The 27,594-nt window shown below is 37.7% G+C and overlaps 1 protein-coding gene across 6 annotated transcripts in view; it reads left to right on the top strand.

The window, feature by feature from the left end:
- LOC110827175 (uncharacterized) overlaps positions 1-27,594 on the top strand; it is a 378,872-nt gene that overhangs the window by 165,799 nt on the left and 185,479 nt on the right. The gene's annotated exons all lie outside the window — the stretch shown is intronic.

Consider the following 27,594-nt stretch of genomic DNA (forward strand, 5'->3'; position numbering starts at 1 on the left):
GGAATATTTTATCGAAATTGCTCAAGAAACCGCTTGTTAGACCCAGGTATAGATGAGAGGATACAATTAGAATTTATCTTAAATAAACATGGTGTGAACTGGATTTATCTGGCTCAGAAGATGGCACAGTGGCGTGTTTTATGAGGACAGTAATAAAATATAGGTTCCATTAAGAGCGGAAAACGTTTTGACCGCCTGAGCCATAGTGTGCAAGAGTGTTTTGTATTTTAAGGTCATTTATTTAATAATTACAAGCACAGATAAAACAAAGATTTTAGGCCTGTCTTTTGTTTGTTTTCTGTTGAAATCTCGGTTCATCAGGTAGTGTATTAATACATCTCTTCAGATAAGAGACATCTTGTAAGTTGGATAAAATACAAGTCCTGTCTTATCATGAATGTACCTTATTTTTAATCGTATTTGGCCTTCTAACTGTTTTGCAGAGATATCAATTTATTTTCCACTGTAATCTTGGAATGTAATTGTGCTGTACATCTGAATGAAGGTGAATTACGTATTTCTACTTGAGTGAATATAACGTAGCTGTTTTAACTGCTCAAATTTCTTCATTACAAGAGAAAGCACTATCATTTCCTTCTTTCATCAAAATGTCAATCTGCCCTGTTTTTTTTTCTATCATACATGTCGGGTTGTTTCGAAGGAGTGAAATCCTGTAACTCACTGCGGGGTACAGAATGTGTCTTCCAAGACGTTCAGTTTCCTTGAACAGCTGTGTTCGATTATAGTCTATAGTGTAAGAAGAGCATAATTTTGTCAAATCTTTAAAAATAAAAACTCGTAACTACACTTGTAATTGCAAGAAAGGCACTAAACCAACAGATAGATACATTCATGAGATGATAATGTTGCGTCATATTGTGATGATTATAATTGTTTTATTTTAACCGTCTAATCACAATAAAATATTTTATTAAATATTAAAATATTATTACTACAATTAACATTTAATATTTAAGATATATATTAAAATGATGCTCTTTCTATCGAAATGTTCGATTTACAATTAGAGCATCATCTTTTTCACGACATGTTTCGGTTTTCAATGAACCATCTTCAGGTGTATAATCGATATAAATTCAAATGTAATATTCTAAATGCAATCCTTCGTCAGATGTCCATTAAATATCAGCTATCCTCTTCTAGATCAATTGTACTTTGTTATTACATTCAATGTTGTTTCGTAAATGTATGTCGCGTATAGCGTGATCTTGCGTGGGTGAAATGTTTGTAGTGGGTTTTTTTATAATTGGTCAGATATGAAGAGTGGAGGAGGTCCGTCTAGAAGTAATGTTGTATTTTAATATTTAATAAAATATTTTATTGTGATTAGACGGTTAAAATTAAACAAAGATAGATACATGTAAACAGCGGTTTTTAAATGATAGAACACTAGCAATGTGCGTGTGGTTTTAACATCCTGTCTGACCTCATTTCATTCCTCTGACATTTTATTTCTTCTGAAGGAGGTTTATATTTAGTTTGTGTTTCCTTGCAATATTCCCAGTCTTTTACGTAATAATTACGTGTTTGTATAGGGCAGACTCCTTCTTCAGAATATAATAAATAGCCTTAGTTTTGTAGTGAATACAACGTCACTCGGGAGACTGGCCTGCCTTGTTACTAGCTTGGTATACCTAGATGACAGACTCCCTATACCTGTTAAGTACCACTCAGAGTTTCTGCGGAGGCAAGTGCCGTTCATGTCATGAGTCTGTTGGCAGATGACTTCAAGTACTTGGAGCACAATAGGAAGATTATGGCTGAAACAAAAATGCTATTATCGGGAGCGACTATTGACGTAGACAATGTGCGCCTACATTTTTGAAGTAAGTTCGCTAACTTACAGCTTCAGTATTCTATGCCAGCTTGCTCTTATTTTTATTGCCATTGTGATCTTTTGCGTGAATGAATTCGAACAATGCGGTGCAAGAAATTACTTCCAGCAGATATTTGTTCATATTTGAGATTATTACTAGTGTACCGAATATCTGAATGTGATTTAAAACGAATATGTTCTGCCCTGTTAGATCTTTTATTCATGGAGCTTAATTTATGTTTAGAAAGGTTACGATTACAGATTATGCGTCATTAATACCTTGTATTTGTTGTAACAATTTTTAATTTTTGTTTAAAAGAAGAAAGAAATTTTTGAAGAATTCGTTTGTGGAGTTCAAACCACTGAAAACAGCGTTGTTGTTCTTCCCAGTAGAGGTTTGACGCATATCCCTGATGATGGAGGCAGTAGGCACTTGTGAAACGTCCGTTATTTTCTACCAGACGACAGGTGGAGAATCCAAGGATTTAGTCATCTTCATGCTCGCCGCCGTGAGAACCAGATATTTCACAAACTTAGTTTTATTATGAATGGCTAGTGAATCTGTTATCATGTGAGTAGTCGACACAGTTATATTGTGTGCATTCAGTTTTGTGTTTGCGTCATATTGTTCTGGGTTTTGTCTTGTAGGTAGTGTTTAAGAATTCGTCATTTTTATGTCGGCCACTCTTCAGAAATTTCCCGAATGTTAAGCGTCTGCTGTGTGTAACAGCTGCATTGTTCTCCATTAGGCTCCACTTCATGAAGACGTATGGTGGGACGAAGGTACTAGTTGGAAGATCCAATCCAGACGCTGTACCTGCAAGACTTCCTGTATCCATTGAATTGGACGGTGGGTGCATCTCAAGGCCATTCTGGATTTGGTGACGATAAGAACAGACTTGCCTATCCCACGAATCGAACCCCTATCATACAGCCAGTAGTCACTCACAGTACCAAATAGGCTATGAGGAATTCCGTATGTAGCATAGTTTTATTCTCCAAATATCACCAGCTCGTAAAGCATTGTTCAATTGATATTAAATTAAGTTTACATATTCTGGCAAGGTAAAATGATTTAATGTTGAAGTACTGAGAGGTCGAGTGGAAACAAAGGTGGTAGTGTGTTTGGTGCAGCGCTGGACCGATAAAGATAAATTCCATTAAGCTGATTACGCTCAGAGCAGTGCTCCAAGTAGTGGGATAATCCCCGTGTTAGTCCGGCCGGATGAATGATTACATCCTGTCAGGCTGGTAGTCTGCGTCTTTAACTAGGTTACTGACTGACCAGCGAGGCGTCTGGAAATTTCTTTACTTTCAGTAAACCTGACGTGTCTCTGTGTTAGAACAAAGTAATGCTTAACTTTTCCGATTCATCGACCGGTAAAACAGCAGTTGGTTTACAGAGAGCCGGTTCACTGTCTGTCGATGTTGGTCCTCTGGGTTGTAACGGCGTGTGGTCTTGTACCTACATACCAATATTTCTGAGGAAAATCCTGCTCCTATTAATTGGTTCCTTCCTTTTTTTGGTTTTCTGGCTGAAGTAACGTAAATTTCTCATCGTCCCCAGCCATATCATCTTTGATTTGTTTATCCTAATAATAGTTGATTAAGAGTAGGACCCACATATTATGAACTATCTAATTGCGTATTTGTTTCCATTCTAACAAATCTAAAAGTTCGTGACGATGATGGGTTATTTAAATAAAAAGTTCTTTGGATATTGTTTACATTCTGCCGCTAATTTCTCTACCAGATCCAAATATTCTCCTCATCTAACTTTCTCAAACGCCAACATCTATGTTTTTCTCCCTTAGGATGAGAGACATTTTAATGTATAAATAGTCTCATTATAATGCAAGGGAAAAAAGATAGTCTACCGGGATGTAGCAGGTAAAGTCTCGTAGATAATTTCCGACGTTCCAGAGGGTCCTAAGATAAATTCGCAAATAATCGTGTTCGTATTTTGTCATAGGACATTACAGTTTGATATTCTTGACATAAAATTTACGACTATGACATATTTTGCCTACTGGTAATTAATTTAATTATTTTTGTTGTATCCATACACATGAAGTTGCTAGTCACCTGGCTGGCTGAACGGACAGTCTTTTATACATGGAAGGATAACCCTTAAGCTTACAAATCGGATTAACCCCTTGAAGCAGAAGGTCGTGTGTATGACATTTAAGAATTTAGCGAGTACGTCAAAGAAAGCGAAACTCTTAACCATTACGTTGATTAACTGGTCAATGCTGTATAAGGAGATAATCGTTGTTTACAGGTAGGATAATATAGTACCCATAAATGCAAAATGCTTTGTTAAACTGATTATTAAAGTGGCTCGTGCAAATACATGTATCGATGTTGCACTGACTGCTGGTCACTGTTTTGAAGGGGCGTCTCACCCTCCTGCGTAATCCTTCACAGAAACCTCAGTACTAACCTTTAATACCTACCGGTGCATCGCAAACAAATGACCTCAAACTTGCGTTCCTAATTCGCTTCTGTTTTTGGAGATTAGTTCCATTTACTGGTTAGAAGTTTAATATAGGCGTTTTATATCCCCTGAGTTCATGCTTATGATCCTAACAGGTCTTAGCTGTTTCTTTCATATTCCTAAATGGAGCATTTATAAAGCTCGTAAGATTTATTTATTTGTAGTGTTCTGTCTGAGGACAGGTCCATATGAACAGGATCCTTCCATCCTTTTCTCGGACTGGGACCTGTTCATATACGTTCTTGGCAGATGATCCAGAAGTGGTTTGCCATTGCCTTCTTCTGTGTGTGAATGGAGTAATTGTTGGGATGCCACGGAGGAAAACTCCGTGTTGCCTAGACCACGGCCTTGCCCAACACAAGTTATAAATTCGGGCACCGCCGGGAATCGAACCCGATACCAAAAGATAAAGTCTGTTTCTTAAGTAATTACTGTAGACTCATTGATGTTAACGACCACTTTAAATAGAGACAAATGATGAAACACATGCAGTAACACGCATTTTTCGTTGCTTGCATGAACATGAAGAATCGAAACATAAGCTCTCCGTGTTGCAATTTACAATTCCTGGTAATTTCTTCAGCCTTTTAATAACAAACGACTAACTAGCATCGTGCCGAATGAAATGATTGATGACCACGGACATCGAGCAGGCCATTTCCACCTCTGGTCTCCATCTGCATAACTCAGGAACACATGAGAAGCTCTCTGTGCTCTGGGCCGTAAAGTGTCTGGAACAATGTATAATGAATGAGGGTTCAGGATGTATGGTTGAGCATGTCAGAGTTCCCGAGCAGTCTTAACAGATTAGTGGCAGCAACACTCTGACAATTTAAAAAACAGGACCGCTGTAGCACTCCAGCGCCGTTAATGAATAATGAAACGTGGACACGGCTGGCGTCCACCTAAATGTCCCCACTGTTTTTCTTCTCCTTGGCTGTGTCTCGCTCTGTTACTCCGGCACCGGAGGACATGTGTCTTGACGTACTCCGCAAGTATTCGGCTGTGTCCCGCTGGAAAAGGCAGACAAATTATCTGCACACTCGAGCAGAGGAGAACTAAATTTTCCATCAATTTGAAAAGCTCATCCACAGTGAAGCCGAAAGTCCTGTGATAAAATTATCCCATTGGATAGGTTTCGTGTTGTTTCAAATGAAATCAATTATTGTGTAAAATTTGAGGTTTTCACGGCAGTGAGTCTGAAGGTGGTTGTCTTCTGATGAGTGATCACCCTGATGATGGAGGCAGCGTGGACCTCTGAAACGTCGGTAAACGTCTGCCAGACTACACGGCGCAGCAACCCAGAAGACAGCCATCTTTAGTAACTATCTTTCGTTCTTGGGTTCTCATAACAGGGCCCCAAATTTCTTGGACCTCGCAGTGGCGGCTTCTTTCATATTACGTTCACCCCTTGCTGTTATCGCAGTAATGTTCGAAGCTCTCATCCCCCGCTACCCCGTTCAGTGCTTCTGAAGACATTGGCAAAGCTGCTATGGAACATGTGCCAAATGGTTTTAATTGGCCACTGGTGTTTGCCATTAACAGTTGGTTAAACAGTACAAAACAGGTCGTTTTGGGGAAAAGAATTAAAACAATTTGCTGTAAACGACCAAACTAAGTTATAGCATTAAGGGCAAGAGCCCTCCTTAACCGCTGTGCCGTCACAGTCATTGTCTTCTTCTTCTTCTTCTTCTGTTTTCAGCTAAGGTAATATAAGATGGCTGTCTTCTGGGTTGTAGCACCGTGCAGTCTGGCAGAAGTATACGAACGTTTCAGAGGTCCATCCTGCCTCTATCATCAGGGCGATGAGTCTATCAGACTGCACGGCGCCACAAACCAGAAGACAGCCATCTTCGTACTCACAGCCTTGAGAACCTCAGATCGTAAAAGGTAATCTTTATTAATTGACACGTCTGTTTTGAATTGTTGGTAGCGATACGGCAAAAGTGACAGAGAAGAAGATAAATACAGATTTCAGAACATTTTTCATAATAACGATGGGGATTAGCTTTATTGCCTGCACTGTACATCCATTTTCATTACAGAATTTAAAAAATTGAGGAATGATAAACTTTGGTCAGTGTTTCTAAACTTTCCGATAAGTGCAGTGTAGAAAGCACGAAGTTAAGGGTAGTAATCTATCCCCCCGCCCAGTGTTTACGTATGATGATGCGGGGATGAAATCATCTATCTGTCGCACCCCCACCCTCTTGATTTTGTATCCACAGCGGATTAGTGGATCAGGAAAGCAACATGACGGAATGATAATGACCGATGGGCAGAACTCGTCCATTTCCGTGGGGTCGTGGAATTTGCTACCCCTTCAGCAAACATGGCACGAGGCTCGCATAAAAGTGGTCACTCCCTTTTCATTCTATTGCTGATGTTTGCAGTGCGGTGTTCAGTGCAAGAGCGACTCACGTAATTCAACACTGAGAAACCTTGACACGGTAGAGGGCTCCGAAAGGAACAATGGATTGACCATTTGCAGAATAAGACAGCCACTTCAGTTGGCTGTGGGGATATTTCAAAGACGTGGGATATGAACTGCAGGTTACACAGCAATTAAGGCTGTGTGCGGAGAGCGAAGTCTGTTTGTCTCTCTATACGTATATTATTATTTCATTTATTCACAATTTTGCAGGGTATTTACTTCTATGTACCTGAGACAAACCTTGCCCCTGAGGTACATAGTGGAGCAGCTATTTCTGAAATACATTTTTGTTAGTATTTGTTAAATGCGTTAAACAGATTTCGTGTGAGGAATTATATATTTTACATGAGCGTCTTTCGAATGATGTATGATGTTCCTAGAATGGCGGTTTTCTGAAATTCTCTAATGTCGTGTTCGACCGGGATGTTGGCCGAATATTTTTTGAGTGACTTTGAGACAGTTCCAGTTGCTCCTATAATTATTGGAATTACTTTATTATCATCTCCTTAAATATTCACCACTTTATAGGGTATGTACTTCCATGTACCTGAGACAGACCTTGTCCCTAAGGTACACAGTGCAGCAGCTATTTCCGGAATACCTACTGTTTTAACACGTGCTACATGTATTATATAATTTTGTTGTTAGATGTGACTATATGTTTTACGACAGCGTCTTTCGGATGATGTATGAGGATCCCAAAATGTCAGTTTTCTGCAGTTCCCTGATGTCATGTTCGCCCGGAATGTTGGCCTATTATTTATGAATTTAATTATTATATTATATTTTATCCTGTACTGTTGTTCAGTGCTTGGCTGTTATTGGCCTTATCTGGCTGTTGCCAAGCACTTAAATAATTGAATTGAATTATTATAATCTTTCAGAACTCGTACTGTTAAAGTTTTAGAAGCTCTGTTGGACGGTAATAACCTAATTTGTTTCAAATTCTAAGCAGAGTTAACTCACTAGAGTTTTACGTCCCGTTATTAGCATGTAGGACATAATCTTTAAAAAAACGTGTAAAAGTTTAAATATTTGTGAAGAACAGAAGAGTTAAATAAATCAAAATTACATTTACAAAGATATTAAAACTAACGAATTCCGAGAAATTCAGCATTCAGTTTAGAACTACTTCATGTCTCCTGTCGAAAAACGTAAATATGCAAAGCTTTAATTTTAATTGTTGTTTTTGTACGAGCGTAAAATTTTGTCTCTGTCGCTGAGCGGACAGCACGTATTATTTTGGAACAGGGTATCATAGGTGATTATTTGTATCTAAGAGAGAGGAAGTAACGCGAGGCTGCAGAGAACTGCATAACTCTGAGCTTTACAATTTGGGAAAATTTCCAATAAATCGCTGTCACGACAGCCAGCGAGATTCGAACGCTGTGTCTCTGGAGCGCTTTAAATCCGTTCATACTTTCTGTTTGCGATTTGTTTCTCGAAATCCTCTCATCCTTGTACCTTTCATGTCGAAACCATTAGCTTCAGTCACGTCAGCGCCTTCAGCCGACTTTTAAATTCAGCGTTTGAAGCTTGCCTGTCCAACTTCAGGCAAGTTTCAGTGCATCAGACGTAACAGACGATCAGTTTCAAACTCCGCAAAAGCGAGTCTCAATGGAAACGAAGATTGATGTCATGATAAATGATTTGAGAGACAGAGGAAACAGAAGAGAGAAATCAGTGTGCCAAAACCAAAACCACTGGTCGTTCCTGAACTTGATGCGATCTTCATTAGCCAGCCAGTGGTCTTACAGTCCATGTACCAGAATACGCTGAGGGCAGGGCTGTTCAGATCAATACTAGAGCCACTCTCAATCAACTGGCATGCAGTTAAATATCTACGCGGACGTATCCGGGTATTTGAACTAGACTCTGATCACTTTCTGATAAGTGGTCTGTAATAGAGTCTTTATAAAACAACGGTTTCAGAAGCGATCTGAAATTAGACAAATCTAAGATTTTTTATCTTTGGTGTCAATATAGCCTATCTTCGGCTATGTCTCTCCTCTATAAAGATCTTTTTAACGCACAATTAAATCTATAGGCTCGTGTCACAAAATTGTACTGGAACAAAACAGTGACGTGTTAACATGAAGTTGTGGTCTATATGAGGATCCCGTAATGTAATTTTTTTTGGAGAAATCGAGGAAGCGTGTAAGATTATATCTCATCGTCTGCCAAAATTCAAAGTCGAAATATCCAGAATAGTAAGCATAATTTGGCTGTCCATTGTGACTCCTGGTATGCCAATCTGGTGTTTTGTATATACGCCACTGTTGCACACACCGCGAGGCTTATTGGCTTGCCGCGCGATGTTTTCAAGTTGTCCACATCAGAGGGCTCTGGTTTGCTCCACTACCGACGCAAAGTAGACTGGCTGCACCAAACACACCTCAAGTTTTAATTCCCTCCAGTTAGAAAATACCCTACTCCATTCATACGCCACAAGTCGAATTCTAAATTATATTACGTTTAGAGACTGTTAATGAGTTGCTTATTAAACGTAGGTAAATTCTTGGAATACGTCAGTGTTTTGGCGACAAATAGAGTTGAACGGAAAACAGTGTTTTAATCTGAATTTTCTTCTCAGTGCACCTGAAGGCCACCCACATTTCTCTGCGTCGTTTTCGTGTTTTATATAATTTTCTTTATTTTATGTTTCGTGATTCTTGGTTCTTTCTGGAGTCCATTGACATCATCATCCTCATTATCAGTCCTGCATTCTGTGAACGTTTCCTGTGTCTCCTTTCATATTTTCTCTCATTCATTGCCCCATTTTTGTCTGCCCCCCCCCCCCCCCCCCCCCAGGGCCTAGGATCCGAACTGCAGCAAGTCCTGTTCCTACGTGATTCAAGCCAACACGCGACTAAGCCATAAAGCCAGTCATAAAACTAATCGCAGGGTTGAGGGGGGGGGGGGAGATATGAAACCTTTGATAGAAATGATGATCGGGCAGGCAACCCCAATAACGTGGAATGGCAAAGTTGCCTTTTGCTGGAAACTTGTCCAGTCAGTGTCCCCATTGACGATGGATTGAAAATTGTTTTGATGACCGTTGATCCTCGGATACAAACTACCAAACTGTAATCTTTAATTTTCCGTGTTATTGCTTTCCCTATGATTCTGTATTTTGTGGAGGTTATTTCGAAAACATTTGTTTTGTTTTGAATCCTCGATAACTGATACTCTTATCTTTAGTTGGTACCAACTTCTTTTCTGACGTCATTGCCAAACAATATAGTAAATCTGAAACGAAACGAAAGCTGATTTGTGATAACATCACGTGCAATTGTCTATTCTCTGAGGATATTTATTATATTCATTTTAAACTTAGCTTAACTAAATGAATCGTGTGAAGAAGAATACATCCTGCCAACTTATGCGTGAGTTACGGTTAAATTTCTCTCATAGGAACAGGGAAGGAATAAAATGTAACGAAATCCAGAGGGAAATATAAAAAGCTTTATTACTGCTTTCTGTAGCCTGTTACGCCACACATTCAAAGGGGTTATGTAACATGGGTCAATAGTAGTGGTTATATGGTAAATCTGGCAAAACATAGAAAAACAAATCCACAAATCTAAATCCATTTTATTTGTAAAGTTCAACATCACATAGCCACAGGTTCGGGTCTGCTGGGGACTTTAAGTCTGCAATAAACTAGATTACACAAACAAAACCCGACTCTAGCTATAAAGGGACTTACACCGTGAAATATTATTACTTGCTATCCCGGTATTGATTTTATTAAATGCAGGAATACGCAGTTAACAGCAATCAAATCTAAAACTTCTTGACGATGGTGAAGAGTCAATTGAATAAAAATTTACTTGGATATTATCCATCGTCTAGTAAATATAAAACGTAAAACGACGTTTCGGAGATGAAGAGTCAATTGAATAAAAATTTACTTGGATATTATCCATCGTCTAGTAAATATAAAACGTAAAACGACTTTGTCAGGAGATAGGGATTAGCTCTATCTAGTGAGCCCAACTATGTAGGAACCTGAAGACGGAGATAGAGTCCCATCTCCGAAACGTCGTTTTACATTTTATATTTACTAGACGATGGATAATATCCAAGTAAATTTTTATTCAATTGAGTTAACAGCAATCTTCTATAAAATCATATTCTGAGTAGCAGCGGAGGTAAGCGCAGAGAGAATTTGGTGAGCTGTTCCAGTTACTTCGCTTGTAGCCCTGATGACGGGGGCAGCAAGTGCCTCTGAAACGTCCGTAAATTTATACCAGACTATACGGTGCTACGAACCAGAAGACAGCCATATTTAGTACTCACCGCCGTGAGAACTTCAAATCCTACTTTACGTAGTATGCATTTGAAATTAAAATTAATGCACAGTTTCATAGAGATGCTGTGAGTTATTTCGTTTTTGGTGTCAGGGGTTCCTCGATCCATTAGCTGCCTGTTTTGAAGTAATGAGTCTGGCCGGATTTCTTCTGTTTCTGGTCGACATGCAGAATGTTATAAATCCGAACCATTCACTTCTCGTTTTGGTACCGCTGTATAGATTTACACTGGCCACTGCTGGATGGAGACATATGTTGCCTTTTCAGAAACAATTATATGTAGCCATGCGTGCAGAAACAAGATATCGGTTATTCCGAAGTTTAGCGCACTCGAAAGAAAATTGCATAAATTCTACACGGCGTAGCTGAAGACAGGAAGGAAATTTCCGTCCTGAGTACGAGGGATAATTTATATTCTTAGAACAATATTTCTTCACCCCATTTCTGAACGCATAAAACGAAAAGTGAAAATGGTTCTTAGGAGTGTGGGAGGGGAACAAAGAGATAGAAAAGATTGTAAATCAAACGTTTAGCGAAATGGTTCATGATCTGAGAGTAGGCCCGCCCAACCTGTAGCTCGCGGGCAACATGTTGCCCGCGGACGAATTTGAAATTAGGAAAAAAATTTAACCGTTTCCCACGCACCAACGCTATAAAATGCCAAATAATTGCACCAGTTTCCTGTCAAACTGTGAAATAAAACTTGACATCACGTCAATATTCCGAAGTGACCTTATCAAAAATACCGTGACGTGATAGCAACACTAGTACCATTGTCGACGCGTATTGTCACGGGAATATGACATAAACACGTGGATATAGAAATTGAAAATGGTTGATGTCCCTTAATGCACAGTTTTTATGTCTATATGACTATTCCATGTATTCTCTTGTTAAATGTTTATGATAAAAATTAATATCTCAATTAATTAATCATTTATTTCTTTGATTTTCTTTAGGTTTTACGTTACGAAAATGTATATATATAGATCAGTCAGTATAGTGACTAGCTACGGGCTGGACGGCCGGGGTTCGATCCCCGACGGGGGCAGAGGATTTTTCCTCTAGCCTCTGCGTCCAGACCGGCTCTGGGGCCCACCCAGCCTCCTCTACAATGGGTACCGGGGTCCTTTCCCGGGGGTAAAGCCGGCCGGGGCGTGATGCTGACCACTCACCCCCACCTAGTGCCGAGGTCAAGGAAGAGAGGAGCTATACCTCCTCTCACCCGAAACGCCTACATGGCGTATAGTGGGACAAACTATATATATATATATATATATTCTTTTTAAAAAGGTTTTGCGCTCTTTATTTGTGGAGACACTCATTTACAGTACTAATTCATTTTGTAAAACCAAACTAAAAATAGACACTCTAGACTAAGTTATGAATTTAATTATTGTTGTAAATGTTTCATATTATTATCAGTATACTGTTATTGTATATAATGCACAGAAAAAAAAACACGCAGATGAAAGTACACATACAAAATATGCTTATACATTCCAATTTTTTTTTGTTATTTAACTTCGTTTTACCCTCACGCGGACCAAATTTTGCCGAAGTTTCCCGCACAAAAACGGTTTCTAAGGCCTGCCATAAAGTGTGCTGAGTGTAAAATTGTTATTTGACGCATTAGGAACAAGAACATACAGAAATACGAAGTGTTTTGTATATTAGTATAATTAGTTTTATCTTTGAACAGACGTATGCCATGTTCCTGTTTTGTGCGTCGCATTGTACCTTCAAAAAAAAAAATGGTTTGTGAAGATTGTTAAAATTTGAAAGAAGTGAAGAATGTCACTAGGCATTAGTTCACCTTATTGCCACTAATTTTCTTATTTCTTCTTTCTCCCTTTTTTCTTTGTTTCGTCATTTTACCACGTCCTTCTTATCTTGTACAGGGTGACTCAGAAGTCTCTGTAAATACACGGCCAAGGTTTCTCCTGTGACTTGTACCTCACACTTTTGAATCATCCTGACACTTATGTTATGCCGTATTGTAGAACTGTGTCCGCAGGTGGTTCTTACAGCCCAGTTCACATAGTGCTCGGTGTTCATGCTCTATAATCTTCAATGAATTCATCACACGAAGCTTGTCATTTTCACTGTATATGATACACATGCCCCAAGTAAGTAGACAAAATTTTCATTGTAAGGGCAACTGAAGATGTTAGGGCTTTTAGGGGTCGCCTTAGAACTGGTCAGGAACTTGTGCATTGCAGTAGCATTCAGCGGATTGTTTAAACGCCCTGTCTGACGGAAGCCTGATTTTGAGTGAATAGCTATTAGCCATTTCGTCTCACATTGGTCTTAAAAGTCCGTTTAGTGCACATCTAAATGCATTGGCAAGAGATCTGTTCCATCATATAGGGATACTAAATTTGTTTTGGCTTTGCTAAATGTACACCATAGAATGAAGCGTTCAGATAACAACAGATCTTACTGAGATCTGTATTTTATGATTCCTCGTTTTCTATCGCTGTGAGCAGATCTATGTTATTCAGTTTTATATCCTTCAAATTCAGTTTTCATGCCCGATAGGGGTGATACTAAATCGAAGCCGACAGTAATGATTCTTGTCATACAACATTTCTGTACACTTTTCCACAATGCGTTAAATGACATAGATGTAAACTCTTGATTTTTCGTTACAGGACACTTTAACCTCATTATTAACATCATATTCATGTTTTAAAAAACAAAAGTATATGACGTAACGTATCTCGTAATTACTGCCATAACACCGCTTGGTTTCCAGTCTTGGAAGCTACTCTTTTTAGTACTTAAACCGTATATGGTTTGCATAGCTATAAATCAGGCATGGACGTAGACCGTTTATGCATTATACATTGTACGGTTGCCTAGCAACTACCTGGACCATGGAAGGGAGGGAAGGAACCGTGTTACACGCACATAAGATAGGATCTTACAGGCTTACTGCATTATAATCTGTGGAGCTTATCACTGCTTAAGCTTTGTGAATAGTTGATAAACATCGTTGGTTGTATATAATGTCCATCTGCTGGGACGTAACTGTGAGTTTTGTTTGAATATTTGTGATTCCTACTCCCGTAAACGAATGACGGGAATCCAGTATTGCGCTGTCGGTGAGGTGAGATTTGACCGCGTCACTGTGGTCATTCGTCGATTTTGGTTAAAGAGGTTGCGGGTTGGATCCTTGCCTGGGGCGTTCATGTTTGAATCGTGTTTCATTGCCACATTTTCAAATTTCATGGTTGCCGCGGGCGTCTTGTAATATTAAGCAAATGTTGGAATTAATTCTGATCACCACGAGAAAGACGTTTCTGTGTTCGATTGGAATGTTGTTAATTAATGAACGTTGCATCAAGTACTGGAACTGTGCCGCATTGAGAGATGTTAATGTTGAATAAAAAACGAATTATGGAGTAAATAGAAATTACATGTACATTCCAATGTTGTGTTCCACGGACATTTTATTCCAGAAGTACAACCCTTTTTTGTCATAGGTGATTTAACGTTATCAGAGCGAATGGGCTGATAAACAATGAGCATAACACTTCTCAGAAAACCGAATGAAAAACATTATTTGGCGTATTAAGGCGTAGTTGGTGATAAAATTAACGTGTGTTGAAGCAATAGGATATGGGTGTGTGCACGACAGACTAGATTCAATTGGTTCGGTGTAGTATCATCTCCCGGATTCTTCTGAATATGGTAATGAACCTTTGCATTCTATAGGCCTGTGGGGCTTTGATAGTTGGAGACTAGCTGAGAAACTCCCAGCTTATAATCCGCTGAATAATTGGCCTGTTGTTTCTTGTTGTTGTCGAGGTTGAAAAGTAAATAGAATGTTTTCGCCAAGTTTCTTAGGAAAAAGAAGGGTTTCGAAATTTTATTGATGGAAAGGGTAATGCACACAGTCAGTCCATTGTGGTCGTAAGGGTTGTGATGCCGCCCTATCGTGTAGGTGTTCAAGCTACTTAACCTCATTCATGTTAAACTGCTACGTTTTACTTGAATAACATGCCAGGTACGTTGTATCCAGATACAGACTCTAAATCATTAAGTTTTAAATTTCGACAATCATCTCTCATCCTGAGTTATCAGACCTTTAGTGTTAAGGGACAGAAGGCGGTAGAAGAGGTCGGAGTCACTTAAGTAGTGATTAAGTGGCAGCAGCTTTCTAAGCTCGTGCCAAGAGCATATTTTATGTGCGACCTGTTTAGTCACTTTGGTTTAGCTCAGCCTTGATTTCTCTATGTAACCTTCCACCTAAATCCTCTTTATTTTGTGGTTATAGCTCCCTCAGTAATCCCGGTGTATACAGCACTGCCCAGTCTGTACCTCGTAAGCCCTCAGGGACAGCGAAATTTATTTGCATTTGTTCATATAACGTTTTGCTTGTAACTTGAGTTCCATGCAGAATCTTAGTTTTCACATGATAATTGGGGGGAAAGTATTTATCGGAAATGGACTTTTTTATTATAGAGTCATGAGAATTAATCAGAAGCGTCTCGTTAATTTCTAAGTAGCTAACAACAAACTGCATGCACCATTTGTTGACGTAAGGTGGCAGGTGGACAAGCCTGTCAGACACAGTCGAAAAATCGGTAGTAATGAAAACATCATCTTTAATAAGGACCTATCATGTAAATAATATGTACAAGAACAGCTTAAGTCTCAACTGAAAATATTTTTATTCTGTTGAGATAGGGACATTTGTGGATCGTTGGACCGAAATGCATCGAAAAACAGGGCGATTACGTGGAAATGTATGACTGTCTGTTGTGTGATTATTTTATCAATAATTAAAATTACAAAAAAAAAAAACTTTTTAATTTCTTTCGCGTGAAAATTAAAATATCCGATGTAAAGCAAAAGTCTACTACGCTGATCTTCGACACAATGACAAAGGTAATCTTCAATCCTCTTTCTAGCTTAGCTTATTACCCCTCGCGAAGTGAATATCGTAATGAAACTACATTTCATCTGAGAATGTAAAGAAAAATCTGCTTGCCTTAATTAAAACAACAAGTTTCATAAAAAAAGAGAAGAACATTGTAAAGCTTCAATTAAGAAAATTACACATTTTGCTAAGTTCTGCACGAATTTATACGCTAACAAGAGATGCACAGTTTTTGTTCAAGTTTACGAACTTCGGATTGTATCCAGCAAACTTTTCTAATTTTATTTTATTCGCAAGTATTCATGACCTGTGTAGATTACACGAAGACACTGTGATGTCATCATTCCGAAAAATCTGCTTATTTCTATACAGGCGTGTAAAATATTTGTCATCATAAAGCAGTGCTTTTGTTTAATTTGGAATAAGCGTAGCAGATGTACCATCTCCTGGAAGCAAAGTTTTTTATCACTAGGGAGCTATGGTATCTGCAGAGGCTGCCATTTTGAATCTCACCCGTGACCCGTTGTATTCACTTCGGCTTTAAACTTTCTCAGTCGCCCGCTTCCTGACGGGAATCACAGATTTTAGGATTTACGTCTGTTTTAATAAAGTGTTTTCCGAAAAGTTTGGAACTGTTGGAATTTAAAGCGAGATATTCCACGCGGCGTTCCTAAAATAATTTCCTTCAGTTCATAGTCTGTGTAGAACAATTATGTAGTCATGTTTGTTAACTTTACCAAACGATCGTGTTTATTGATTATTTCCTTAATGACTTATAATTTACCGCCATAAATTTTTTCCATCGAATGTGATCTTGATGCGTATCGATTAATATATTCTCTACTTTACACAAATCATAATCCATCGTTTCGGCGACTGTTTCTGCCGCCATCATCAGTGACACGAGATCCGCTTGTTTTGCAAGTCATTAGAATGAGCGAGTCAACAGATAATTGAAGTATGAACGAACGTGGTTAAGTTTTGTGACGGTGGGTTGGTGGTTGATGCCTGTTTGTGGAGAAAATTGATAGGTTCGGGTTTATGCCTTAGCCTTTCGAAAATTACGAAACCTCTCAGGAGGACTTTTCTTTTATGAAATATCTAACAAACAAGATCAGGGAAGATTTGAGATTCTCACGGCAAAGACTGTCTGAGATGGCTGTCTTCTGGAAAAGAGCGCCTTGTAGTCTGAAAATATTGACCGATGTGTCAGAGGAGCTTAATACCTCTGTCATGACTGGTATTGAAAAAGTATTTCTTGTCCGGAGGCGTGTTTAGACGGGCTCTGAGGCCCGACGATCCTCCCGTCCAGTGGGTACCGGGGTCCTTTCTCGGGTGTAAGGAGTGATCGGAGCGTGACCCCTGTCTAGTGGCGAGGTTAAGGAGGAACAAGTTGCTGGTCGTCACGTCTCCGGACACTGACGACTGCTTCTGAGACACTAACATTTGCAAGATTTCGATGAGTTCGAAAAGGATATCACGGACTCTTTTCATCTCCCAAAATATAAAAATGCATTTCTGCCGGATTTAAATGCTGTCGGATTGCGGTATATTTGACATGAAACAGCTATTACACTTACCGTAATGAAGCTAAGCTCTGCCTACTTAGGAAGTAAATTAAATGTATATTAATATGTTACTAGTATGAATCACATTTATACCAAAGCAAAATATTCTGCTGTAAGTTTCAACATATTTAATAAATGTTTTGAAATTGCATTGCATTTTAAGTGACAGAACTTTATTCTCTGCACATTTTATGTTGTTTTGTTCCGTGCATGAAACACAATATTTCATATTAAGCTTACTTTTAAAGCATTTAAACCGTGCAGACTGTTTTCATTAGCAGCAGACTGTTCAATCTACTTAGGCAGAAACTACTAAAGTAAAGTAGCCCGTCTGCGCTGCATAGGAACGGAGTATTGAAGGAATAACAGTGCGTGATTTTAGCGACTTTTCTACAACACCTAAACTGGACTCACACAGAGATTTACGTTGAATTATTCATATCTTAGTTCCGGGCTTGACATTCACATGGGAGATGGTATTCGCCCTGTAATCTCGTCATGTTATAATACAGGAGCAAAAACCAGCTCTGTATCGTTCTCCGTCTCTTTCATTCTGAATAAAACAAACATAATTAATCATACCACTGGGGGAGAATATCATAATTCATATGTCGTAAGGTTTAGCGTGTTCCAGAATCACAATTTCACCCAAGTCCTACCCCTTTTATTCCTGGTATTTTCGTAGAATTGAAACACAAGACTTCTTCTTTGTTAAGGTACTTGTAATGTTGACCCGTACCCACAGAGCCAATTTCTTATTTTAATTTGTAAGCGACTTAGGGGGTTAACATACATGTATTCCTTTCTTCATTTAAAATCTAGCTATCATGTCTGAGAAGCAAAGTGATTCACAGCGTTGGCCCAATACTTTTTTCTGTGAGAATTAGGAGTCTTTGGCATGAAGATAATCTTACGAATTCTAGTGTAGTTAGTGATCAGGATATCTGGACTCTGGACCGAGGTTTTCATCGGTGACCTCCCGGATACGAAGCATAAGGACCAAGCACCCGCTGTTTAAATAAACAGCAATGCGTAAAATTATATCGGCTCATGATTGTATCTCTTCGTACATTTTCCACCGAATCTTATGAATGAAATTTTCCTGCAAATACCGGGTATCGATTTTGTGAAAACTGGGATCAGCTGCCTGTTATTTTGTTAATGCATGACGTCATAAGCTTTTGAAGTGCATTACTGAGTAATACTATGAATTTGTAAGCTTTTTATAGAACGTGGCTCAATAAATCAATTGTGTGATATTCACATAGCTCAATTCTGACTAAGCCCTCCATCGTCAGGGCTTAAGATAGGGACAATGTGTTTCTCCTTGCATTTGCAATAAAAACATAAAATTTCTTGAGCAGCTAAATGACTGTCAGCTTCTCAAGGGCTGTTATTGGTTAGTTTATTATGCTTTTGGGATGTGCTTCGAACTTGAAATTTTTCATTTTAGAAAGTATGTTAATAGAAAATATGATTTTAATCTCCTGATTCGATTTACGTACAACCAAGTCAGGTAAAACTTATGTGATCGAAGAGGACGGGGTTTATTTGTCAGCGTCTGAACAGAATGTAGCGCGATTTTCGTCAGTATGCTGCAGCGCCATAGGTTCCCATGGTAACGGCACAGCCGTATTATAAACAACAAACAGTGGTCCTCGCCAAAACTTGCCTCTGTCATAAATTAATACAACCATCGTCCCAGAGCTCACATAAATTGTAGGCTGATACTCCCTCCTGCGCCCCAGGGGCTGTGCTGAACCGAACAATACGTTAAAACACCATATCGTGTTGATACCGAATATTATTTAAACAGCCGCATCGTTTCCTTTGTTTGTATGTACTGCGTAATGCATAATAATTGCGTTATGCCCGATCGTTCGCCCGAGCGCTTTGAAGCCACGGTAACTGGAACTGGTTTTGAAGAACACAAAGGTTTCGATAATAGTGTCACAAAATATAAGATCAATGAAGAGAGACATTTTTATAACAGTCCGATTCAGGCTGCAGAAACAAATTTAGCTAAATATGAGTGCATGCTGGCTACCAATTTGTTTAGAATGTATCTCCCGTTCCCTGTATAAAATAGTGAAGATCTGAATGTTCAGAAATGTAATGTTACCTTCAGCTTTGTATGGGTGTCAAACGTGGTATCTGACTGACTGAAGACTAGAGATTAACAACGTTTTAACGCAGTGTTCTGAGAAGAATATTTGGACCCAACAGGAATGAAGTGACGGGGAGATGGGGATAATTACTGTGTAAGGATAAACCCAAATAAAAGAGAATATGGATCTTAATGTGCACATTGCAATATTTGTTGATAGTTCTTTTCGACGTTATCCATCGTCCTATATTCTACAAAAGAAGGAAATTATAACGGTGATGCAGTGTGTTTTCGTGGAATTAAGATCCAAATTATTAAAATATTCTTCAGAGGGTTAAAATGAAAATATACCCAGACATAAATCTTTCAGAAAAAAGTAAAAGGAATGTCGATAATAGGTTTCATCTTCAATTTATTTTGTACTTTATTTAGTGTTTCTTAGGTGCTCCACTATTCTTTCCTTCTGTGTTTCGTTCTTCGCTTTTCTTTTCCTCTGCCCTCCTCCTTTGCTCTCTTTCCTTTTTTTCGTAATTTCACCCTTCCTTCCACATTTCCTCTCTTCTACCCTCGGTTTTTATGCGGATCCCTTTCCACCATTTATCTAGGACAAAGTATGCCTCCTGGTGATACATCCACGCATGCGCCAAACCTCAGCGCCATTTATCCTCACAGCCGTATGGCAGCAGAATTTCGGAGGAGAAGATGAAGTGTTTTAATGTTGGAGATTTCTCAGAATCGTTATTTTTGTCCGCTCGCTATATCTGTCCTGCTATATTCACACCGCCGCTACTGCAACAAGAAACTAAATTTAGAACATTCATATCCCACGGCAGAAAAATAACCACCCCTGCTTTCTCATTCACTTCCTGTACTTGAAGAATTAGTTGCCGACTAAATGTCTAGCTTTCTGCCCAGGCACCAAAATACGTACGCTGACTGCCAGAACGTTCAGCTGAGAATACGAAATGAAATTTTGTAAGCGGCAGGCAGCAGTCCTTATTTTAACGTGAGCTGCAAAAATGACAAGCTGTCAGGGAAAAGTCGGCTTGACAGTACCCACGCCTTTCATAATTCTCTGCTGAAATAGTCGGTCGTGCAATTGAGGCGGGAGTCGTGGGCCTTAGCACCGGTCGATGGCAGAAGATAATTTATAGAGAACAGAAATTTTTCAGTGGCTTGTTCTGTATAGCTGTGAAATGCCGTCTCTTACTTTGAGCATTGAAGATAAATTTAAAATCGGTTGAACACGTATTACTTGCTCCAGACACGGTTATATTTAATGATTATAACACGATTGTAGTTCGGCAAAAAAAGTATAATATTTAGCGTAAAAAAAGCTGTGGAGGAGAAAATAAAATTTTGCGAAATAATGTTAACTCTTATGCCAAGACACGGGGACAGAAGTGTATTAGAACAAGGAGTACTTAAGTACAAACTAAGTTTCTGTTCGCCATTCGTTTCCGGTTATCTATAATTTTTTCATACAAAATTTCCTTCCCACGGAACACAGGACTATTTTTCCCTCTGTTTAAGGCCGACGAAGTAAGGAAGGAGTGTTTGACAGTGACAGGCGGACGGACGGACGTCTTTATTCGTGTTTCTGAGAAAAGTTTGTTTTTAAATTTATGAGCTTAGGATCTCATAAAGTAGCAGAATGGATTTCTGTAAAATGGAAACTCAGGATTGCACGTAAGACTTTATGATGTACTATCAGACCAAAATGTGTTACGAGAAAGACTTTAAATGTAGAGTATCTTCCGTACCGTTAAGCAAAACTGTGCAAAACGTAGTCTAAGTGCCACTGGTTAAGTAAGGAATAGGCTCTGATGAAACGTTAGCTATTAACGAGAACCGACATTTAACAATCGATTTATTAATGGGTTGACGATCTGTTTTCTGGGATGTTGCATCTGGTAATGTGGTAGAATTTTACTCACGTCTTAGAGGTATTTACTGCCTCCATCATCAGGGTGATCGCTCTTAAACGTCTGTAAACATCTTACAGACTAAACATCCCAGAAGATAGTAATGTTTAAACTCGCCGCCTGAGAACGTCAATTCTCACGAATTCTCTGTTGTTTAGTGATAATATCGCAACTGCAGAGGTTTCGTAACTTCAGGTTATAAAGGAGATGATCATGAATGAGGAATAGATAAGGATTCGGACCGAAATCCGCTCCAAAATACTGAGGAAAATTACGAATTGTCTCGGTAAATGTAACCTGTATCAAAGTCCAATAATTCAAGACGAAGTTACGTGTGGCAGTCTTTGTGTTTGGTGAAAACAGTCACCTTGGTAACTAACTTTTCAATACTGTATGAAATTTTAAGGTTATGACGGCGATGACGTATCGATATTAATTGTCTGGGTAGTAACGTCTTATGGACTTATAGGACTGCCTGACTCAATCATCCTTTGGGTCAATTCGTAATACATGGATCAAAGCAAGGTAGCCTGGCTACGTTCGGTCGTATGCGATTGACGGTGTATGTATGCTATTGTGAATGCCGGGGGAAATGTATCGATATGAGATTGCAGTGTGACATGCGACCTCTCGTGAGACACACAATGTAATTCCCCCACGACGTGGCTACTTGAGTAAGCCTACATTCAGGCAAACAAGTGCGCCCTGCTGTTGCCACGCCCAAAATAACACAGGCAATACAACATGTGCTTAAAATATTGTTTATATAACATTTATGCCATGCACAGATGTTAAGAATTTAAATTGTCTCAATTAACTAAACCCATGTTATACAAATGGACGTCTATGTTTAACTAGAGCAGAGCGCTCCTTTCAGAGCTCCTTGGGGTGTTGGTCAAGTTTTTAAAACGCAACCAAACCCGCCCGAAGGGAGGTTGGTTGCATTTTAAAATCTTGTTTTAAAATTTTGAGTAAGAAACTAAACCAACCCCCCCCCGAATGGGGGATTAAAACACTTGACCAACAACCCCTTCGGAGGGGTTGGTCAAGTTTTTAAAACGCAACCAAAGTCTTGTGTAAAAAACTAAGCTAACCCCCCCGAATGCCGAGTAAACAAATGTTTGTTTGATGACGTGTGTTCTATTATAACCAACCAATTTGTAGCCATTTGTTTACTCGCCATTGTTGTGTTCTATTATAACCAAACAAGTTGATTGTTGTGTTCTATTATAATCAACCAATTTGATTGTTGTGTTCTTATAACCAACCAATTTGTAGCTATTTGTTTACTTGCCATTGTTTGATGACGTGTGTTCTATTATAACCAACCAATTTGATTGTTGTGTTCTATTATAATATTGTGTTGGTACAACAATGCCTAGTAAACAAATGTAACGTAATATTGTTTTATGACGTCATTTTTGACTAAAAATTGGTTTGGCTACAACTAGGTTGGCTATAAATAGGTTGACGACGACAAATAACAAATTTTTATAATAAAATAAAAGAAGACAATTTGTAGCCATTTGTTAACTCGACATTGTTGTGTTCTATTATAACCAATCAATTTGAAGGTCTGTTCTATTATAACCAATCAATTTAAAGGTCTGTTCTATTATAACCAACCAATTTGTAGCCATTTGTTTACTCGTCATTGTTTGATGATGTGTGTTCTGTTATAACCAACCAATTTGATTGTTGAGTTCTATTATAACCAACCAATCTATTTATAGCCATTTGTTTACTCGCCATTGTAGTGTTATTTTAACCAACCAATTTGATTGTTGTGTTCTATTATAATATATAATATAGTGTTGATACAACAATGCCGAGTAAACAAATGTAACGTAACATTGTTTTATGACGTCATTTTTTGACTACAAATTGGTTGGCTACAAATAAGTTGGCGACGAAGACAAATCACAAATTTTTATAATATGATGTTCTTTTATAACCAACCAATTTGATTGTTGTGTTCTATTATAACCAACCAATTTGTAGCCACTTGTTTACTCACCATTGTTTGATGACGTGTGTTCTGTTATAACCAATCAATCTATTTGTAGCAATTTGTTTACTCGCCATTGTTGTGTTCTATTATAACCAACCAATTTGATTGTTGTGTTCTATTATAATATATAATATTGTGTTGGTACAACAATGACGAGTTAACAAATGTGACGTAATATTGTTTGATGACGTCATTCTTGACTAAAAATTGGTTGGCTGCAAATAGGTTGGCGACGACGACAAATCACAAATTTTTATAATAGATGTTCTATTATAACCAACCAATTAGATTGTTGTGTTCTATTATAGCCAACCAATTTGTAGCCATTTGTTTACTCGCCATTGTTTGATGACGTTTGTTCTATTATAACCAACCAATCTATTTGTAGCCATTTGTTTATTCGCCATTGTTGTGTTCTATTATAACCAACCAATTTGATTGTTGTGTTCCATAATAACCAACCAATTTGTAGCCATTTGGTTACTCGCCATTGTTGTGTTCTATTATAACCAACCAATTTGTAGCCATTTGTTTACTCGCCATTGTTTGATGACGTTTGTTCTATTATAACCAACCAATCTATTTGTAGCCATTTGTTTATTCGCCATTGTTGTGTTCTATTATAACCAACCAATTTGATTGTTGTGTTCTATTATAACCAACCAATTTGTAGCCATTTGTTTACTCGCCATTGTTTGATGACGTTTGTTCTATTATAACCAACCAATCTATTTGTAGCCATTTGTTTATTCGCCATTGTTGTGTTCTATTATAACCAACCAATTTGATTGTTGTGTTCTATTATAATATATAATATTGTGTTGGTACAGCAATGCCGAGTAAACAAATGTAACATATCATTGTTTGATAACGTCATTTTTTGACTACAAATTGTTTGGCTACAAATTGTTTGGCTACAAATAGGTTGGCGGCGACGACAAATTTCAATTTTTGACGTAAATACGTCTATATGGAAGGGTCAGTGTCATTCCGCAAAAAATGTAAGGAAAAAGTGTAAGAAAAATGTGTAAGATGGTTACCTAGGAAATATCAACAATTTGTAAATATGGACTGACAACAATGGTCAACTTATATGCATTGTTATATTACCTAGGAAACGTCATTTGTTTACTCGGCATTGTTGTGTTACATTACTGCCGTCAACAATCTGCTTTCGTTATTGCAGAAAGCTGAGCTGTGAATCGCTTCTAGAAGAAGTTCGTCGTAGAGTAGATAATTTTGTGCTGGTAAAAACGTTTTACAATATCACAGGTACTTATCTTATATAAGAATTATTAAGAAATTTATTGTTGCGTTAATTTGTTGCGTCATGCTATGTACAAGATGGATTTTATTGAAGCTAAAAGACTCCATAACGCAGAATATATGAGACAGTACAGAAAACGTAAAAAATAGAAGTATTAAATAATAAACCTAAAGTTCCCAAAAAATACCAAAAACTAATGCTAAACATACTAGGGAATATATTGATGATTGTAAGAGATTTATTTTGAGTCATTTGAGAAATTATACAAAGACGTTTTCAGTTATGGGCACAGAAGATCCTAATATAATGCCGATAATATTGACGGGAGATTTTAATATTGATTTAAAGAAGGAGGAAAATCAAAGCTTTGTCACATTTATGGAGGAAACGTTTGGCTTAATGTTGATGTCAAATCCTCCATGTAGTACTACTAGATCAAAATCTTGTATAGATAAGGTGTTTGCACGATATGTTGATACTCTAAAAGGTACAAATTTTATAACATATTTCAGCTACCACAGGCCCATCTTAACCGTAACTAATTCAAGGTAGGCAGTACTGTCTTAATCAAACTTTAATCAGTTGTAAAGGGTGTATAAAGAAAATATTTAGAATAAAGCCACTATGTAAACGGCTTACTGTATAGACGTATTTACGTCAAATTATCCGGAACCGTGGTTCCACTGACAACTTTTTTGGCTATAAATAGGTTGACGACGACAAATCGCAAATTTTTATTATATAAAAGAAGACAATTTGTAGCCATTTATTTTCTCGCCATTATTTTGTTCTATTATAACCAACCAATTTGATTGTTGTGTTCTATTATAACCAACCAATTGGTAGCCATTTGTTTACTCGTCATTGTTTGATGACGTATGTTCTATTATAACCAACCATTTTGATTGTTGTGTTCTATTGTAACCAACCAATCTATCTGTAGCCATTTGTTTACTCGTAATTGTTGTGTTATATTATAACCAACCAATTTGATTGTTGTGTTCTATTATAATATATAATATTTTATTGATACAACAATGCCGAGTAAACAAATGTAACGTAACATTGTTTGATGACGTCATTTTTGACGTAAATACGTCTATATGGAAGGGTCATTCCGCAAAAAAGTGTAACGAAAAAGTGACAGGAAAATGTGTAAGATGGTTACCTAGGAAATATCAACAATTTGTTAATATGGACTGACAACAATGGTCAGCTTGAATGCATTGTTATGTTACCTAGGAAATGTCATCTGTTTATTCGGTATTGTTGTGTTACATTACTGCCGTAATCAATCCGCTTTCGTTATTGCGGAAAGAGCTGAGCTGTGAATCGCTTGTAGAAGAAGTGCGTCGTAGAGTAGATAATTTTGTGCTGGTAAAAACGTTTTACAATATCACAAGTACTTATCTTATATAAGAATTATTAAGAAATCTATTGTACCGTTAGTTGTCTAGATATGGTGTTTCCACGATATGTTGATACTCTAAAATGTACAAATTTTATAACATTTCAGCTACCACAGACCCATCTTAAGCGTAACTAATTCAAGTTAAATAAGCAATGTCTTACTCAAACTTTAATCATTTGTAAAGCGTGCATAAAGAAAATATTTAGAATAAAACCACTACATAAACTCTTTACTGTATAGACGTATTTACGTCAAATTCTCCGGAACCGTGGTTCCACTGAAACTTTTTTGACTACAAATAGGTTGGCGACGCACAAATTCTAATAATTTGGTTACCTAGGAAATAATTTGTAAATATGGACTGACAACAATGGTCAGCTTGCATGCATTGTTTTGCTACCTAGGAAACGTCATCTGTTTACTCGTCATTGTATTATATTATAACCAACCAATTTGATTGTTGTGTTCTATTATAATATATAATATTGTGTTGATACAACAATGGCGAGTTAACAAATGTAACGTAAGATTGTTTGATTACGTTATTTCTTGACTAAAAATTGGTTAGCCACAAATAGGGTGGCGACGACGACAAATCACAATTTTTTATAATAATAGATGTTCTATTATAAGAAACCAATTTGATTGTTGTGTTCTATTATAACCAACCAATTTGTAGCCATTTGTTTACTCTCCGTTGTTTGATGACGTGTTCTAATATAACCACCTATTCTATTTGTAGCCATTTGTTTACTCGCCATTGTTATGTTCTTTTATAACCAACCAATTTGATTATTGTGTTCTATTATAATATATAATATTGTGTTGGTACAACAATACCGAGTAAACAAATGTAACGTAACATTGTTTGATGACGTCATTTTTGACGACAAATTGGTTGACGACAAATAGGTTGACGACAAATAGGTTGACGACAACGGGGAATCAGAAACTTTTATAGTAGATATGTTCTATTATAACCAACCAATTTTATTGTTGTGTTCTATTATAACGAACCAATTTGTAGCCATTTGTTTACTCTCCGTTGTTTGATGACGTGTTCTAATATAACCAACTATTCTATTTGTAGCCATTTGTTTACTCGCCATTGTTTTGTTCTATTATAACCAACCAATTTGGTTGTTGTGTTCTATTATAATATATAATATTGTGTTGGTACAACAATACCGAGTAAACAAATGTAACGTAACATTGTTTGATTACGTCATTTTTGACTACAAATTGGTTGGCTACAATTAGGTTGGCGACGACGAAAAATCACAAACTCTTATAATAGATGTTCTGTTATAAGCAACCAAATTGATTGCTGTGTTCT

Source organism: Zootermopsis nevadensis, unplaced genomic scaffold (assembly GCF_977971745.1).
Source record: "Zootermopsis nevadensis isolate Lab colony 2312 unplaced genomic scaffold, Znev_1.0 Znev_ptg000003l, whole genome shotgun sequence".
Lineage (NCBI taxonomy): Eukaryota > Metazoa > Arthropoda > Insecta > Blattodea > Termopsidae > Zootermopsis > Zootermopsis nevadensis.